Genomic DNA, 21,148 nt, shown 5'->3' with positions numbered 1-21,148 from the left:
TCGATCTAATTTTAAATAAAATTTAATATCAAATTAGTATGCACAGATTTTATATTTTCAAAAATCGATTACGCATCGGTTATCTTCTTAAACCGATACCTCTGATTTTATTGGTTTCGGTTCGATTTTCTAATTTTAATAATATTAATATTAGGGTATAAAATGTATATATTAGTATATACTAATTAATTAAAGTGAAATGTAATTAATATATATTAGTATATTAATATATACAAATCCCAACTACACGCGTTTCTCATCCTCCATCCAGCTCTTGGCCCAATTTCCAACAACAATTACGTCAAAATAATCCCAACACTTCTCTGAGCCCAAGGCCCTTCTCAACACAATCATACTACACAAGTTAGTGATAATTTCATGCTAAAATATCAAAGGTGTCACGCTGGAGAGTTACTTACGACACGAAAGGTAAGCTTTCTGGATGATCACGCGTGATGGTTTTACGGTGTCCCATGATTGAACGAGTGTGTGCATTGCTGCGCGGATGAACAAGGACAAATGGGTTAAAACAGAACACAGATTGATGATTAAAAAAATACCAAACATAGGGCATATAGCTTAATGTCGTAGAGTCTAGAGGGGTGGAGCACGGTGGAGTTGGCGGGGGTAGGCGGCGATAGTGAGGTAACTGGGCGGAACATGGGCTAAAATGAGATTCTTTTTAAAGTAAGAAATCCAAGGGAGGAGACAGGGTGGCCGAAAGAAAACTCACGGTGGAGGGTGGTGGTGGCGCACAGCGAAGTAGATTTCAAATAGGGATTTTGGCCATGGGTTGGTGAGAAACAGGAGGGGAAAAACTTAATTGAGGGAGGGAAAGGGTTGGATGACCACTGCGAGCTGCTGGTAGTGGGGAGGCCTGCGGTGGTGCACGGGAGTACTAGGGCGAAAATGACCCTAAGGGTCTCAAAATGTAGAAAAAAAAAGTGGGAAAGGGCTAGAACACAATCTTGAGAGAGGATGAAGCTGATTAAGGGGTGATTTGAGGGAGAAGGGGCCAAAAATGGTTCTCAACAGCAGCTGCAGCGACTACAATTGAAGGCAAGGGATGGCAAGGATTCTGTGAGCAACGCACGCGTGGCATGCGATGAGTGGCTCGCAGTGGTAGCAAGGTCTCACCATGGCTGATGTGAGCTCGAGAGTAGAGGGAGTGGGGAAAAAATTAGAGGAAGGAACGCTTGGATTAGGGAAGAAGGGAGGTGGAGCAGTCAACGGTGACGGGTGCGCTACGACGAACGCGTGGTGAAACAAGGCTAGCAGCGAGGCTCACAGGTGCCGAAGGAGGAAGAAGAAAAAGATTAAAAAAAAGAAGGAAGAAGGAAGAAGAAATTGAGGGTGATACGGCGTAGGGAGAAAAGAGAAAAACTTAGGGTTTTCACCCATAAGCTGGAACGACGTCTTTCCAAGGGGGGAAAATTTCACTTCCCAACCCTTAAACGGTGTCATTTTGGGAGAAGGGGGCCGAGCTCCCAGCTAGACCATGGGCTGGGCCCAAAACTCCCCCCATCTTTCTGGCCTAGAAACATCGCCCATAGCACCTACACAACCCCAAAAACCCACAATCATCCAAATGGATTCATAAAAAAAATAAACCCGTAAGGAATAGAATAAAACACAATATAATAAACTAAAATAAAATAAAAAATAGATAAAAAATAGAGTAAAATAAAACACTAAATTTTTGGGGTCTCACATCCTCCTCCCCTTAAAAGAAATTTCATCATCGAAATTGACAAGTTTAAACCAATAATTCCAACTCGCAAAGACACAATACAACTCAAAACATGCTTGAAAAAGATATACAATCAATAATACTCAAACAGATACGGGTAAAGTTCTCTCATGTCTACTTCTCTCTCCCATGTGAAGTCTTGAGCCATTGGATCTCCCCAAGACACCTTCACCAATGGTATTACTTGGATCTCAGCCTTTGCTCCTTCCAATCCACAATCTGAGTCGATGCTGTCTCATAGGTAAGGTTAGGCTATAGTTGGAGGCTACCCGGGTCGACGAGTCGTGGCTCCTGCTGCCCGAAACTTTTCTTCAGCGAGGATACATGAAACATGTCGTGCACCTCCTCAAAATATTCTGGTAACGCGACCCTGTAAGCAACAGACCCAACCTTCTCCACTATTTGAAAAGGGCCAACATACTTAGGGCTAAGCTTCCATTTCTTTCCAAATTGCTTGATGCCCCTCATGGGTGAGACTTTGAGGTACACCCAATCACCTTCTTCGAATGACAGGTCTCTTCTTCTTGTGTTTGCAAAACTCTTCTGGCGACTTTACGCTGTCACCATCCTGTTTCTTATGATCTAGACCTAGTCCTTCATCTCTTGAACTAAATCTGGCCCAAGAAATTTGTTTTCACCAACTTCATCCCAAAATAATGGTGATAAACATTTCCTCCCATAGAGAGCCTCATACGGTGCCATTTGAATGGATGCTTGGAAGCTGTTGTTGTATGCAAACTCTATGAGTGGCAAGTGATTCTCCCAGGTACCTTTGAATTCCAAGGCACAAGCTCGCAGCATGTCTTCAAGAGTCTGAATAGTGTGTTCTGACTGACCATTTGTCTGAGGGTGATAAGCACTACTAAACTTCAATTTAGTGCTCAAGGTCGCCTGTAAGCCCTTCCAAAAATGAGATGTGAATCTCGGGTCTCGATCAATACAATAGTCTTAGGTATCCCATGCAACTAGACTATCTCTTTCACATAAAACGTGTCAGCTTCCCCAAGGTGTCGATATTAGTGACGGGTAAGAAATGAGCACTCTTGGTTGATCGGTCAATAATCACCCAAATTGAATTCTTCCCGCTGGGAGTTCTCGACAAACACACTATAAAATACATAACAATGTCGTTCCATTTTCATTTTGGAATCGAGAGGGGTTCGAGGTTACCGGTAGGTCTTTAGTGCTCAGCTTTGACTGATCGGCAAGTGGTACATCTCTCAACAAACAAAGCAATATCCCTCTTCATTCCTTCACACAAAAAAGTTATCTTTATGTCCCGGTACATCTTCATACTTCCAGGGTGAACTGAATGAGCCACATGAGCCTCTGCTAAAAGTCTCTCCTTAAACTCTGAATTAGTGGGAATCACCTTACGATTTTGGAACAAAAGAATACCATCCTTATCCAAACTGAAGTGTGTAGGTCCTCTTGATTTTTTTACTCTCTTCCGGATATCCAGTAGCTTCGAATCCCTCCTTTGAAGAGTTTTCTATTCTTCAAAATCAACAACCCGAACTTCATGTATAGAGGCTAACACTTCCTTTTGTTGTATTAGCAAATATGTTTGCTTTCATAACTCATCCACAAAGACATCAGAGAACTCTTCAACAACTAGGATTCCTGCTACAGACTTCCTTAATGATGGATTAGATACTACTTGCACTAGATAGGCATTTGCCCTACTAGCGAGGTCCTTCTTCACTTGGATTGCAAGTATAACCGTGGGTCTTGACTTTAGCTTGCTACCCACGAATTTCAAATACTCACGAATTCCAAATAATCCTCTCTAGGGAGATGAAAACTGATCACACGGCTCCGAAAATTGATACTCGTGAAGTGCCGAAATAGCCAATCCATACACAGTATGATGTTAAACCCAAGCAGCTTGAACACTATTGGGTCGACATCAAGTGTCCTCTCTCCAAAGTCCAAAGGCGACCTTTGAACACCAAACCATCTCTCTATTTGGTAACGCTACGACCACGGACTGTGGCAAGGGCTCCGTGACTAAGTTGCACGTTCGTGCAAAAGTGGCAGACATAAAGAACTAGGACACTTTTGAATCAAACAAAGTACAAGCACAGTATTCATACAACTGAACTCTACCTGATCAGATCAAACACTTCTAATGAAGTTCTAGAAATTAACCACACAATGCAACAACTTAAAAAAAAAACTGTATCAAGTTCATACTTGTGATGACCCCCCGCATCTTGAGTCTCTGGTGGCTGCACTATCTACCTTTGATTCGCCCTTCCATCGAGATGTCTTGGTCGATTTCCTTGAGCAGCATAACGGCACTCACAAGCAAAATACCCTGTCTGATCACACTTGAAGAATTGGGTCCCACCCTGATGATAGTCACCTTCAGGGATTGATTGCACCTTCCACAAACTGGGGCTCAGCCCCCCATGCGCACACTAGTTGAGGCTTGTGGTCTAGCCCCCGCCCTTGAAATAAATTTATGAGGTGACCTTGAGCTACTTCCCTCTCCTGCAAAGCTCCTCCTCTTCTGACTTGTCGGAGAGCCTACAAGACCACCAAATTCTCACTCTGCTATAGAGGCCACCTCAACCAAACTCTGAAAAGTCAGAATTTGCAGACAAGCAATTGGCCTACGGATCTCCCGATGCAATCCCTCCTGGAAGTGCTCGGTCGGCATCTCTTCAGTGGCAATAAGATGCGTTGCAAACCTCCTCAGCTCCATAAACTTTGGGCATAATACTCCATTGTCATGTCTCCTTACACTAGGTTGTTGAACTCCCTTGCCTTATGATGCCTCACTATGCTAGGGAAGAAGCGATCATCAAACTCCTTCTTAAAGCGTTGCCAGGTGACTGCTGTGAAAGATCCCAGCTCCATCTCGAGAATCTCCCGATTAGGAGAGGTTTGGATTCAGAGATGAGTTGAGATGATTTGTGAATAGTAAAATAAAAGTTGAATTATTTATTATATTTGGTGTGGGAATGTGAAAAAGTTGTTTTGGGATTTGAAAATATTGAATTGTTTATTATATTTTGAGTGAAAATTTGAGAAAGTTGTAATGATGAGTTGAGATGAGTTGAGGTGGGTTTTGAATCAAAACCTCTCCTTAGTCTCCCACTAGGCGGCAACTTCACCTTTCAACATGTAGCTTGCATACAACACCTTCAATGCATCCACATATCTCAAACGTCCTCTCGAGATCCTTAATCCACTTCACAGCCCTTAGCGGGTCTGCCTCACCCGTAAAACCGGGGGTCCTATGGGCCAGGAAATGCTCATAGGAGCATCCTCTCTACTCCTCCCATTGCTGGAGCTGGAAATTCTACTGAAGGAATTCCGTCATATGATTCAATGCCCTAGCCATGGCATAGTTCCCATTACCTCATGGAAGTTCATCCTTGGGAGCTTGGCCAAAAGGTTCGTCGTGCGGCATCCTTGGTCGCACCATCTTCCTGCCAAAATGAAACCCTTAACCCCATTCTTAACTCAACAAAAGGAAACCCCAAGATTAAAGCCTACATTTCTGGTACTGCACCTAGGTGACGTGTGGTTTTACCTAGAGCCGAATCACTCTGATACCACCTGTGGCGCCCTCGACCCTCCCTCCCCCCTGGGGTGTGATTTGGTGGAAGTCGTGACATTGGGAAGATGACTGCATGAATCATACACCCGATCGCCTTGTACAAGTGTGTGACAACATGCAAAATATGTACAGTAAAAATATTGCAACGAAAAAATAGAAGCCAGTCAAAGTAAGTACTAGAAAGTTTTAAACAACAGTACAACCCGAAATAAAGTCCTCCAAGAGGTTAATACAGTCATCTAGCTAAAAATAAAGGAATGGAAAGTAAAGGTCCAAAAATAAATAATGCGAAAAGCCTGTCATCACTCCTCAGGTGGGGCTGGTCCCTCCTGCTAATACCCCTCATCTGGATCAAAATCTACAATCTCATTCTTAAGTAGGAATACCACAATGAGATTTTGCAATCTCAGAAATAACTCAACAAAACAACAACCAAAAGATTCAAGCATGAAATTATACAAGCAAACATGTTCAAAAGTTATGAAAGCAATAACCCCCAAAATCATTTAATTACAGCCATTCACACCAAAAATTCCTTATACCCAAACACAAACATTTTAATACTGTGTACACCATAGTCTCCCCTTGGGACCACCCACACACCCTGACTCCCTTCGTCACACCACGGGTAACAACCGCACGTGTGACTTTGTTACGAGCGTTGCCCAACTCCATGCCCGACGCGTAACTTGACACGACAACCTCTAAGGTCTCGGAATGCAGAAAAAAGAGTGGGGAACGAACACGATCTTGAGAGAGGATGAGGCCAATTGAGGGGTGGTTTGAGGGATGAGGGGCTCGGCTTATTTATAGCCCAAGAAGTGGTTCTTGGCAGCAGCTGTAGCGGCTGTAATTGGGGGCAGGGGATGACGAGTTTTCTGCGATCAACGCATGCGTGGTGTGTGAAGAGTGGCTCGCATTGGCAGCAGAATCTCACCATGGCCAATGCGAGCTTGAGAGCAGAGGGAGTGGGGGAAAAATTAATGGAAGAAACGCTCGGATTGGGGAAGAAGAGAGGTGGAGCAGTTGATGGTGAGGGGTGAGCTATGACGGATGGGTGGTGAAAAAAGGTTGGCAACGAGGCTCACAGGTGCCGAAGGAGGAAGAAGAAAAAGAAAAAAAGAGACAGAAGTAAGAAGAAATGGAGGGTGATGCGGCGCATGGAGGAAAGAGAAAAACTTAGGGTTTTTCACCCATAAGCCGGAACGACGTCATTCTAGGGGCGGAATTTGACTTCCAAACCCTTAAACATTGTCGTTTTGGGAGAAGGGAGTTGGGCCCAAAACACCCATCTTTCAGGCCTAAAAACATGGCCCACAACACCTACACAACCTCGAAAATCCACAACCATCCAAATATGTTCATAAAAAAAAATAAAGCCACAAGGAATAGAATAAAACACAATATAATAAAATAAAATAAAAATAAGATAACAAAAATAGAGTAAAATAAAACACTAGATTTTTGGGGTCTCACAAAATGGAAGAACTGGTCAGAAGTTATTCTCTAATTTTATACAAGAAAATTTATATGCAGACTTACTTTAATATAATCCATTAAATTTTAAAATAGATCTGACGTATTATAGTAAACCACACTAGCGTGTAAATTTTCTTGTGTAAAATTTGTGTGCATACTTAACAGTTTTCAATAGCTTTTGCCATCAGACCCATTGATTAGCTCATCAATCTCACAAGGATTCGACAAAAAAACCCTCATTAAACTAAATGGGTAAACACATTCTATGTTTGGCGTTGGTGCATTTTTACAAGAAAAGTGCGACAACCACAAAGAGTGGCTAAAACATTTCTCTTTTTATAATGCCAACAATAGGGCTGTACATCCAGGCCATTTTTTCCAGTCCGATTCAAAACTTTAAAAATTGGGTTCATCCAAGCAGGTTTCCAAATCTTGTACTCACCTCTATTCGAATGTAAGTACAATTATATAACGTGGGTAACTGAGTTCACATTAAAAACAAATTGTCATATAGATGAAACGACTTCATTTTATATGTGCTTCTCCTCTTTAAAATGGTTTTTTGAGAAATTTGAGTATCTAGTTACAACACAGATAATCGGATACCCAAATTTTTATAATTAGGTACCCACCTTGATTATAATCGAGATAAACCATACAGGTACCTAAACCACATTATAAACATGGATGTAGATCCAAATATAGCTGAGTACTCGAATTCTCATCCGGGTTTATAGCAAAGTTTTGAATTTCGTTCTAATGACTGTTTCAGTTGAGGTACTAAAATAGTTTTAGTACCGATACGTTTCGGTGTACCGTGTACAGATAGTTATTATGTAGAGAAATTATATAGATAAATTATATTTCAAATTTGAAAATGTCAATACAAGTCTTAAAGAAATAATAAGAAATGAAGACATTGAGAGAGTATACTTGAAAGTAGTAAGTGAACATAATAAAGTGAAGAGATTCACGAGATTATCTGTTAGTATCTATATGAGTACACAGAAAGCTAAAAGGGAGAATGAGAGAGAGTAGTTTTCATTTGCCTTGTAGTGAAATTCTTCACATGGACTGTTAGGATTTCTTTTCAAATATCTCAAGTTCCAACACCATCAAAAGTCACACAAATTGTCAAACACGCTGAGACCCATCAAGTAAAAAGAGTAAAACGCATCAAAACACACACATACACATTGAAAACCCTACTCTGAAATCTCCTTGCATATCTAAAGTCTCCACAATACCATAGCCATTGTTGTTTGAGTTTAGAAGTTGTAGAACAAGATCATAGCGTGGATCAAGTACTGAGTGCCAATGCCACCAACATCAACGCGTAGGCAAAGTTAGCCCGTCGTAGCGAGTTGCGTAGAGAGGAAAATGAAAATGCGAAGGTTCCTTCGAATGGGTTCTTTGTTTCAGACAAGAAGATTAATTTCGGCTGAAATACAGGAGCCTGACCGGAATGGACCAGAATAGACCAAATAGCCTGAATTTTAGCCTATATGGAGCATCCACTTAGCCATATCAGTTGCTGTTCCAACACAACAAGTTTTGGTTGGTTACTGTTCTAGCGCGGCAAATTTTGGCCCGTTACGAAAATGTTCTTTCTCAATGAACTACAATTTCGAGTTTCAATGTCCATTGATTCAATGTATGATTTGAATGATCATCGATTTCCTTGTCCATCCCTTTCTTGCCTCAAAATAGCGTCTGTAAGTTAACTAAATGGAAAGAATTCTTGCCGAAAATGAAAACACTGGTTTATAGCCATATCCAACAGTATGGTCTAATGACTAACGATGATCATTGATGATGGTTAAGAAACTTGGAATACTCATCCACAACTAGTAAAATAATACAAGAAATATAAAAAGAGAGTGAGACACTATGATTTAAATGGTTCAGCACTAAAGCCTGCATCCACAGCTTTTTAGAAGTGAAATCCACTATATTTAGTGTGATGCTCTCAACCTTCGCTTAGGATTTGGTAGTGATTAAGGCCCTGAGACTTGCAATACTGGGTTACGTACCCCCTTCATGACAGTTAACATGCAATTCACCTACCATGTTTATAACAATATGAATAAATGGTAGTGGAAAGTGACTAAGTAATCATTGGTACCAAAGGGAAACTACTTATCCCAAATTTAACATGTCTTCCAAAATACCATTCAATCATTCAGGTATCAAACTTAACCCGTCATCCAAAGTCATACAAAACCCATATCAATGTATCATACTTCAAAAGAATACAAAGAAAACATCATTAGATCATTTCCCTAATGTCCGCAATCAATAGCAGGACAAGCTTCAAGTTGCAAAATGATCAGTTCTATTTTGTTATCAAAAGTAAGTTCGTCTTCAACTATCTTCAACCAAGATGGTTTGCGCCACTTCCTCCTGTCGAAATTCTTCATGTCCTGTCACAAGTTTTACCATTCCAGGGTGGGAATGAGAGGGGGACTACGACGATGAGATTCCTTAAAATCTCAATAAGTTATGGAACAAACATACACAGAGATAACATAAACATGATTAAGGTAAACGTGAACATGTATGCATGGACATGAACTTGCATTTCATGGAATTGTATTTTTCTCCCATCCAGATCCTTGTTCCAAAACTTGGAAAACTTTATAACATCATAACATACATGAAACATCTTGCATCTTTACTTAATGTTTCATGCTCATTGCATATGTTCTAATTATTTCAAACTATTCACATGTCATGCTTATTGTATATGTTCTAATTATTTCAAGTCATTCACATGTCATGCCATGATTAGATATCATCATCACATGTACATGCTAAGAAGTGTATGTCATGCATTAAAAATAAATTTTTATCATGACCCCAATGTTAAGATGAATGATTATTCTCGTGAAGCTCTCCTGTCTACTCTGAGGATTATTGTACATGTTCTAACTATTTCAAACCACTCACATGTCATTCCATGATAAAATATCATCATCACATGTCCATGTTAAGAAGTGTATACCATGCATTAAAATAGATTTTTATCACAACCCTAATGCTAGGATGAAGGATTATTCTAGTGGAACTCCTCTGTTTACTTTGAAGTGAATAAAAATGAAGTGATATCTCCTAAGTTGATGAAGAACAATTAATGACTTTGGATGGGATCGTAACGGTCCCAGAGCAAAGGTATGAATACTCTCGCTAGTGGGTGCACTGCAGTACTCATGGTAAAGGACGTTTTGTGAAGTCTGAGTATCTCTTGAGATGAAGCCAAATGCAGTATTGACTATCGTGTGGTGAAGATAAGTGCATGCGGTTTATTTGAAACCGTGAGGTAACCACTAGTATGAATAAGGGATGTTTGGAGACTGAGATCAAATGCAAATTTTGTGAATAATAGCAAGATGGTTTGTGAATAGTAGTGAGATAGTTTGAGTAAAGTTTTTATTGGGTTTTGGAAAATGAAAGAGAAAAAGTTGAATAAAAAAAATACTATATAGTTAAAATATTGTTAAAATATAATTTTCTAATATTAATTTTTGTTTTGAGACTTGAAAAAATTGAATTATTTTTTACTTTTTTATTTGAAAGTTTGGGAAAGTTCTGATGATTAGTTTGAAAAAGTTATAATGATTAGTTTGAAAGTGTTTGTATTTAAATGGTATTTGGAAAATAAATGAGATGAAATGAGATGAGATGAAAAACTTTTCCAAACATCCCTAAAAAGTTTTCATCTCATCCTACCTCATCTATTTCCCAAACATTATTCAAATACAAATAATTTCAAACTAATCATTACAAATTTTTCAAACTTTCAAATAAAAAATAAAAAACAATTCAACTTTTTCAAATTCCAAAACAAAATTAATATTAAAAAATTATATCCTTATAGTATTTTAATTTTATAATATTTTTTATTCAAGTTTTTCTTTTTCCTTTCCGAAAATCCAATAAATACTTAATTCAAATTATCTCACCACTATTCACAAACTATCTTACTACTATTTACAAAATTATCATCTCATCTCATTCCCTAAGCATCACTTACACATAGCATAATTATATTATCCAAGAGTAAGTTAGAGGCTAACTTACTGAAAAAAACTGTCATACTGAAAAAAGTGATATTTAATGTGATATTTATTTCAAATGTCATATAAAGAAAAATCAAAATCCTAAAATTACAAATTGGCCCCTTAACCATCAAAAATTACAAAATGGCCCCTAAACTTTCAATATTTACAAACCAATCCCAAGACTTATGAAACTTAACAAACATCATAAAACTTCTTGCTAATGTAGTCTCATTTCTATCCTTAAAAGGAAAATTTATAAAAATTTCACCAAGATAATAGATAAAAACCAAAACCTTGAGTAATAATCTTGCATTCAAACCTAGTTAAGCATAGAAAAATTATTATAGCTAAACATCGCTCATCTTAGTCCTAAATAGATCCTAATAGCCCAATTACTACCTCGGAGTTGCAATGTTCTTATACATGTGCTTAAAGGAAAACCATTAAGCACAGGTATAAGAACATTGTAGCCCTAAAACTAAAGCTAAGTCATTTTGATTAGGCCTGCACATTGGCCCGCCCAAGCATTTTTTGAGCCCGACTCGCAGCCCAGGACCAACGAAAATAAACCAACCCGAACTAATACATTTGGGTCGGGTGCAAAGTTATCGACCTGCTCTCTCGCATTCTCTAGACGTTTCTTGAACCCTTTGTTTGCTACCTACTAGGGCTGCAACCCGAGCAACCTGTTCAACATTTGGGCCCGACCCGACCTGACCTGGACTTCTTGATCGGTTGGGCAGAATCGACCCTACCCGCATATTCAATCCGTGTTTTTTTTCCCCCCTCATCTTCAACCCTCCTATTCCTTCAAGCCATACTCCTACAGTTGGTGCTCTCAATTTCACTTCTCACTTCACGAATTGTAAACCCAAGGTTCCTGCTCCCACTACTGCTAGCCCGTTGCTGACTCGCTTCGGTTGCCTCTGGATCTCTAACCCGTCGTTATGGTTTTCAATGTAAAGTGAAGTAAAAATGTAAAATAGAATGACTGAGGAAATAGAAATGGATGTAATATTGTGAAATGGATGTAATCAGGAAAATGAATTAAAGAGAAAATGGTGCGTTGTGTGAGAAGAGTGAAAAGCTTGTGAAGTGTTTGATAAAATGGGAAGATGAACTTAGAAAACTCAAATCGCCATGGTCTTGGTTCTCTCACAATCACACTCCCAACTCACTGAGCTCAACAACTTGGTCTCCATTGACAAAGTCCTCCACCTCACCGCTAGTCCCATCCTTCGTAACTAGTCTTCCTCCCTCAACTTCACCCACGTGTTCCACATTCGCTACAAAACCAAGGAAGACCTCGAGACCCTATACCTTCGACAGTAGCTTTCACTATCCTGAAGTAATTTTCAGTACTTAGAGAAGGGTTAAAACCTATTTTGGGAAGGGGCTAGGGTTTCATCCGCAGATTTTGTAAGCAGGTTGTACGGGTTGAACCCGATCAAGAGTTAAACCTGTATTTTTCGGGCCGGGTCGGGTCGGGTCGGGTCGGTGCTCGCGGCCGGGCCGGGTCACTCATTTTTTGCACAGGCCTACTGCCTACATATAAGAAAGAAAACACATTTTCCTTTTTCTTCTAGATTTCCCTCTCCTTCTCTGTTTTTTTCTTCTATCATTTTTTCCCTCTTTTTTTCTTCTATTCTATCATTTTCTGATTTCCCTCTCCTTCTCTCTTTTTTTCTTCTATAATTTTCTAATGAAATTTTCTCTCCTTGTGAGCTATGTGTTGGAATGAATTCAAATGGGCGTTGCGATATTTTCTATAGGAAATGTTTTGGGTGTTGGTGCTATTGTTGTTTCTTCTTTACGTTTGGATAGTGAGAATACTTAAGAAGTGTTGAGAATGTTTGTAAATAGTTATGAGTTGAGATTGAAGTAGATTTGTGAGTCTCATTGAGAGTATTTTGAGTTGTTTGGATGTATAAAATATGTTGAATTGTTGACTTTTGGATAAATAATTGAAAAATGTGTGGGTCCCATCATTGATTGATTTTTTTTAATGATGATTTTATTTATATATAATAGTGATAAATATTATAGTGATTTTATTTTTTATTTCTATATAATAGTGATAAATATTAAAGTAATTTTATTTTCTATCTATATATAATAGTGATAAATATTATAGTAATTCTCTTTTCTATTTATATATAATAGTGATAAATATTATAGTGATTTTATTTTTTATTTATATTTAATAGTGATAAATATTATAATGATTTTATTTTTTATTTATATATAATAGTGATAAATATTATATAATGTTTATGAATATTTATAGTATAGATTGAAGTGGGTTTGTGGGTTCCATTGAGAGTATTGAGTTGTTTGAATATATGAAGTATGTTGAGTTGTTGATTTTTGGATAGATAATTGAAAAAGGTGTGGGTCCCATTAATGATTGATTTTTTTAATGATGATTTTATTTATATATAATAATCATAAATATTATAGTGGAGAGACTTCGGTACGAAGATGGTTCACTGTGTTTGGCATGTGGAGTATTTTCATCGGTACGAAAATATTTGAAAAGTGTTGAGATACATTCGCTACCCAAACATAAGATTCATAAGGTAAACGAAGAGACGTAATGCTGATCTTTTTCCATTTTCTTTTTCTCTTTTCAGCTTCCTCTTACTCCACTCCAAATGTTCTCCCCATTCACCACTCTATCAAGAACCTAGAAACCAAAATAAAAAAACCTCGCTTTATTGTTGCATTATGTTTTGCTGTCTAGTTTCTCACGTTTTCACAGCATCCAAACGAGGTTATATGCTTTTTTTTTTAATCTTTAATCTTTATTTCTCACTCTCAATTTCTGACTCATTGTGGTGCTTCATCCCTTTTAATTACGTTTATATTTTCTTTCTCTGATTGTAATGATATTTGATTATTTGTCAATTTCTGACTCATTGTGTTGCTTTGTTTTGTTTTTTTATAGGTCATGAGTTAACGGACAACATAAGAAGAAATGCTTTTTTTTTTAGCTAAAAAAAAAAGAAGAAAGGTTTTATACATATGCCGAGGAGAGAGAGAGAGAGAGAGATTGAGGCTACAGTTTCGCCCACTGAATAGATCGGACCAACCCGCATCTCTTTTCAACCTGACTTTATCGGGTGGATGGGTCGGGTATTTCTGACGGATTGGGCCAACAAGTTATTTTGCACATGCCTAATTTTGATCATACTCATTTGTGCTCTTAACACATAAATCATCCATACTATTAAGATCTTAGTTAGAAACAAGTCCAAAACCTTACATTGATGAAACTAATCCTTCATGAATGCTTGAACCGAAACGGGAATGAAATCATAGATGCAAACTTAAGGCTCGGAACCGAAACAATACTTGATAATCTTACTCATTTGATTCACACTCATATGCACCTTGATGATTTTTCTTAAAACACATCGGTTCATTTTCATTTATAAATCATACTTAAATCTCCAAGTATTATAGCATACATGAGCATCCTTTCTTTATGAAGATCAACTCAAAAGATCTATTTGCAAAACAAGCTCCAATCGAAACATGCATGGATTAGATGACACTCTAACCTTTGTTCCTCAATCCTTACAAAAGATCATAAGTATTAACATGATAGAACTCATAGATACTCCCAAACAAAGATCTAAGCATGGCACACAAGTTATGAAAAACTCAAACCTACTATTAACACCAACATTATTATTCCTTTGAAGAATAATTTCATACAAACACTAATATAACCCTCTAACCTTAGTAAAAGAGAAAGTTAATAGAAAAACTTACAAAGTTTATGATCTCGGTTTTACAAAGAAGCTTCACCTCAAAAACTCACTAGTTCCTCTCCTTCAGTTTGCCACAAGTGTGGAGGTTTAGCTTGATATCCAATCTAAGTGTGGTTGTTTGGAAGAGAGAAGAAGAAGAAGAGAATGAAGTAGACACACTCTCTATGAAGATTTCGATTTCAAATGGGAAGATGAGAGAAAATGAACACAAGTTTTGAGCTACTAATACTCCCTTGCTCCAGCTTTTTGCCGCTCAATAGATAGCCACTGAAATCTCAATTGATTAAAGCTAATACTAGAGGACTATTAGGGTGTGCAGACTAGCCTTGTGAATGCTGGACAGATTGCGTGTATGGCAGAAAAAAATTAATGGACAAGGTCTCAATGATGGTGCATGGTTCCCTCAAATTTTTCAACAAGTTTTTCTCATCTTGGAAGACCAATGAAAGGCTTTGGATTTCAATGATTGTACTAACCAAATTTTTGAGTAAAACAAATAAAAAAATCTTTGAATCTCATTGGGTGAGTGGGACGGCACATAGCACAGGGAAACAAGAGGAGATTGATTGGTGATTCTCGGCTACAACCCCTTGCCCCATTCCTCACTGAAAATTCCAGCTTTCTTGTGATGATAAACAATGTCTTAAATTTCTAATGATTGCACTAACTAGAAATGATTATATAACTGACTAAAGGCTTCAAACTTCATTGGCGATAAGTGCAGCACGGTGCAAGGAAAGAAATAACAAAATTTCTTGGAGATGAGGGCTCGACACTAGGCCTTTTAAACCTTTCTATTTCTTGCTAGTTTCCAATTTTCTATGACCAATGGATGGCCCTGAATATCTCATTTAAGAGTTATCTTATGAAGAGATTTTTTGCCAAGTTTAACTCATGGTGCAAGTTGGTTTGGAGGGCGAGATGATAATTTTTTATTTTAGATAAAAGTTTAAAATATTTTTTTTAATATTATTATTGTTTTGGGATTTGAAAAAATTGAATTGAGATTTGAAAAAGTTGAATTGTTTATTATATTTTGTATGAGGATTTGAAAAATATGTAAATGATGAAATGAGATGAGATGATAATTTTGTATTTTATCTCACCCCCCAAACCAGCCATTAAACATGCAATTTGGGGTATCAAGAGTCAAAATCCAGATGACTTTGGGTGGTAGAGCCTTAATTGATGATGTGTCAAAATGATTGTCACTTGTCAAGCCCAAATCATTTGGCGCCACAATCACAAAATTTTTTATCGCACCAACGATTCTTGAAAATTATAACTAATAGAGTGGTGCTAATCTTTTTGTCAAATCATATTCCTAAGTACCACAAAAAATTCTGAGAAGGTAGACCAACCAACTATATGGCCATTGTGAATTCTTGGGCCTAAGATCTTCTTCTACCTGTGATCTCCATGGTCCAAAAATTCCTAATCAAAATTCTTGATTCATACCTTGCCTTAAGGTGTTACATTTAGTCTCTCTTACTATCTATTACATTGGGCCATAAATGGTTGAATAAAAGTTTTAGAAAATGATGTTCACATGCCTTCTGGTTGCGAGTAAGTGAAGAAGTCCTCATTGTTGATCAATTGTCTCGCCCCTTTAGTCTAGCTATCCTTTTGCTTTTATATTAGTTCATTGATCAATTGTAGTCAATTCTTGTGTATATTTAGGTGTAAGAAAGTCTAAATCAAATCACAACAAAAAATAAGGTTACCTCTAATGGCACGACTTAGATCAGGTGCGGTTGTTTCACGAGCTTTTTGCATAGTTGTTGATCGTCGAGATACATTTTTCTCAATGATGGAGATTGTTACATGGTATAAGCTAAGGCAAGACTCACAAGCCCCCATCCTCAAAGCCTCACTCAATATAGACACATTTAAGAAAGGCATTGATGTGCCAAATGGCCACTTCAATTGCTAGGCCTAATGGCTTTTAAGTTAGGCATTACTTGCTTTGCATCTAGGGGATTGATTAACACATTAGATAGAAAACAAAGACAAACAAATGATAGACATATTTTTTTTACTACTCATGTGAACGGTAAAATTTGCACAACTGCTAACAATTAAGGAGACGTGCGGCATATGCGCCCCCACTTTATTACATTAGGTAATTAGGGAGTGAAACTATAAATAGAACGAAAGCAGGGACGAAGCCAAGGAGTTGGCAAGGAGGGCCTAGCTCCCCAAGGCTATAAACAAAACTTCTTTTAACTAGGTGTTTTTCTTTCCGAAAAATTATTTTCATCAGTCATTATTCACTATCTCACACCTTATGAAAAATGAAAAAATTCTATTTGCAGTCTCCACTTAGGAACTGTATATACAGGCCCTTTATTAACAGAAAAAATATCATTTTAGGAGGGATAATTTTGTAATTTTAAAAAAATTTAAAGATAAAATTGCCACATTACAGTCCCCATATGGGGACTACCTAGCATTACTCTTTACCATATTTTTTTTATTTCAAGCAAATTAAAATTTAATATTTCAACTATATTATTTCCCATTTAATTTTATTTCATATAAAATTCTGACAGAGAAAATTTCAATTCTTAGAGAGATTTAATAAAAAAAAAAAAGCAACAATTACTTTTAAACATACGCCACATAGAAAAGATTCTTGGATTCATTCTTTACATAAAAGGTTGAAGGTTAAGAAGATCGTGTGATTTTGAGCTAAAGTGGTCTTTCCTCAAATAATCCTCTTTTAACAGTTGAAATAATGCATAAAGTAAACAACCACAAGATTTTTAGAGTGTTAAACTCCATCAAAAGGACAACACTAATGAAAATAGACCTCCTCCCCTTCCCAACCTTGGTTAGAATATGTTTTTTTTTTTTTTTACACCCTAATTTCTCTTGTTTTTAGTCTACTTTATGAAGACCAATCCATTGTGATTGAAGTCTGGATCACCCAAGACTTGTGCGTAAACAACCACTAAAAAAAGAGGTTGTTGATTTACAAGTCAAGATGAGCAATGTTGAAAACCAACATATGCGTGAAACTCATTCACAACTCATCTCAACTTTTCAAGATATGGTTTTCCCAACTATGTGTGTCACACGTGCCAATATAGAAATATGTGTGCCTTGAGTGCAATTTGAGATCCATTCGATCAAACTCTACTTTATCTCCCAATATTTCTAACATACTTCAAGTATGAAGTAGTCTTACTCCACCATCCAAATGTGTGAAAAACCTTAAACCACACATATCAAATTATAAACCATAAAATTACACTAACTGCTAGAGCACAACATTACAATAAATTTCATTTTCTCCTCAACAAATGCAGCACGACATTAATGAACTGGTTTGGATAGACATGCTAAAATAAAACAACTTGTTTTATGTTACTGTAATGGGAAAAGCTTCTAGCCGAATGGGTTTAAAATCCATTTTCGCACAGGCCAATTGCATCACGACACGTAAACCATCCAGGAAAGAGGAAAGTTGCACCCGAAAACACCCGATCCCCTCTCATCTATTTCCTTTCTCCACACGTAAACCTCTCTCCCTTCTGTTCTCTCCCTCTCACTGCACCAAACTTGCACTTGCACCAACCCATCCTGCACGTTTGGAAGCACTCATCCTCTCCGTTCTCTCCCTTTCCCATCCTTTCCCCAACATAAATGCTACCATCAGCACCTACACCAACCCAGACGTTCTCTCTATTCTCTTTCTCTCCCTTCCTCAAGCTGATGGAAGCCCCACGCGACGGAAGGGAAGCCCCACTCGATGCAACGCCAACGGAATCCCTGACGCTGACGAACCCCACCTACACTCGACTTCAAAGTCGACGGAAGGTAAACTCTCAGTTCTACTTTATTTTCACAAGGCTTGAGTTATTTGCCGACTGTCTTCGTTTAATGTTTCATTTTATGCCATTCCAAAATACGCCTTTCCTTAGGCATTCATCCATCCGAGTATTGCAGTGTTGAGGACTCGGAATATTGTCGACAATACAGATTTTTTCTGGTGCTTGTCATTGATTTTTCGTGGGCTTTGATAGTGTATATTCATTGCTTTGATAGGGCCCATATAGGAGAGAACGGTCTGCTTCAATAAATTGACCAATTTTTTTTTGATAAGTCATTGGTCCGGCTATTAAACGACTTTAACCAGATGACAATCAGTTCGCTTTTAGTCATCTTTCATTGGTTCGACTATTAAGTTCTTCATTTTGTCAAGTGGCTATTAATTTTCATTAGTCCCCAGTAGAGTTCTTGTCAAGTTCACGTTTTTACAATTTTTTTTTAAAGTCAAATTTAGTGAAAGCGACGTCAAATAGATGGTATTATTGCTTATATAGAGAGCCGCCCCTTCTTTTCCTTCCAAGCAATAAATAAGCATGCGACCACTTAATTGTCTTTATATGTGTTATAGTTGGTGAATTTTTTTTTTTTTTAATTTTTTTTATTGTCTATTGAGCTATCGTTGCCATGTAAATAATATCAAGTTGCGAAATGATGAATCCATCAAGAGATCATGTTGAGATTTTAGATAGTTCTAATTCTAGTGCTGAAGAATTGAGATGATTGAAGAGGATGGTGAGGTTGAACTCGATATGAACATGCCCAAGGAAGGCCATAGAACGTCATCTTCATATGTGGAGATGTATGTGGGGCTAGAGTTTGACGATGTAAAGGATGCACTTAGTTATTATAAAGTCTTCTCCAAATGAACTGGTTTTAGCATTCGAACAAATCATACTCGATTTTCAGGCATAGACAAATCATTAATTGGTGTAGAGTATGTGTGTTCGAGAGAAGGATCTTGTCGGTATAATCTTAAACTTAAAGAGAGAGCAAGACTCGAGGCTCCGGAAACAAAATGTGGTTGTCAGACAATGATGAAAATAAAGAACAATGGAGACAAATGGGTAGTATCCAGTTTGTACTCCAATATAATCATGAGCTATTAATACCTAGGAGTATAAGTTTGCTTTGTGGGCATAGATGGGTGACACCGGTGCAAAAAAATTTAACCGACACGCTAAATGAGTCGGGAATACCAACACGGAAAATAATGTCCGTGTTAAGTAAGGAGCACGGTGGTGATTATAATATTGATTGCATTTCTAAGGACATTCAGCATTATTTGGACAATCGAAGGAAGCAAGTTCTTAAAGAAGGAGACACAGAAAAGTTATTTGAGTACTTTTTGAAAAGCGAATGTAATAATCCAGGCTTTGTATATTTGATCCAAGTTGATGCAGATGGGTCGATGAGAAATTACTTTTGGGCAGATGGTAGATCAAGACTTGCATATCAATATTTTGGGATGTCGTTATATTTGACGCTACGTTTATAACAAATCGCTACAAGATGCCCTTTGTTCCATTCACTGGAGTTAACCATCATCATCAATCTGTGATGTTTGGATGTGCGTTGTGGATAAATGAGACAACCGAGTCTTACACATGGTTATTGAAAACATGGCTGGAAACAATGCTTGGTCGTGCTCCCTCTACAATAATAACTAATGATGACAAGTCAATAGCTAAGGCCATCGTGAAGATATTGCCTAATACAACTCACAGATTGTGCTTATGACATATCTTACAAAATTTTTCTAAACATCTAGCTTATATTTATAACAGATATCCACAATTTAAATATGATTTTAACCACTGTATTCATGACACAATAACTATTGACGAGTTTAAATTGGAGTGGAATGAAATGTTAGTGAAGTATAAGTTGGAAGAAAATAATTGGCTGCAAACTATTTATGTCAAGAGAGAAAAGTGGATGCCCGCTTACTTGAGATCTACATTTTGTGCTGGAATGTCCACAACTCAACGAAGTGAAAGTATGAACAAGTTTTGTAAAGACTATGTTCGTTCAAGTACGATAGTAAGTGATTTCGTCCATCAATATGATAAAACTTTGAATGCCCGTTATCTAAGTAAAAAAGAAAAAGATGTGAAGACAAAAATATCGAGGCCAATTATGAAAAAATTTTACAGTATTGAAGAGGAAGTGACCAAGCTATATCCAAGAAAATTCTTTTTGATTTTTTAAGAAGAGTTATTTAGTAGCCAATGGTTCAAGGCACACAAAACACGTGAAGAAGATGGAAGGAAAATTTATTTGGTGGCCATTTCTGGGAGAGAAAAGCCGGTATATAAAGTAACACTTGAGAACAATAAAAATGTTGTGTCTTACACATGTCTTAAGTTTGAACTTATTGGCTTTCTATGCCGCACATCCTAAAGTTTCTTACATTGAACCTTGTACTGCAATCATATGTATTAGAAAGGTGGACGATCAATGCAAATAGTCGCATGGTACAAGGGATATGTGTTAATGAGTGGCCATTAGAGACAATCACAACTGCATTTGATAAGAAACATCGTTAATGAGACAGTTTTATATAGTTGCTAAGATGGGGTCACTATCTATTAAGAAATATGAGCATGTTTCATGGGGAGTAGAGACTATTCATCAAGAGCTTCTCTTGATGAGTGACGATGATGATGATGCAATAAAT

This window comes from Juglans regia, chromosome 7, assembly GCF_001411555.2.
Source record: "Juglans regia cultivar Chandler chromosome 7, Walnut 2.0, whole genome shotgun sequence".
NCBI classification, from domain to species: Eukaryota; Viridiplantae; Streptophyta; class Magnoliopsida; order Fagales; family Juglandaceae; genus Juglans; species Juglans regia.
This window is presented reverse-complemented; position numbering follows the sequence as displayed.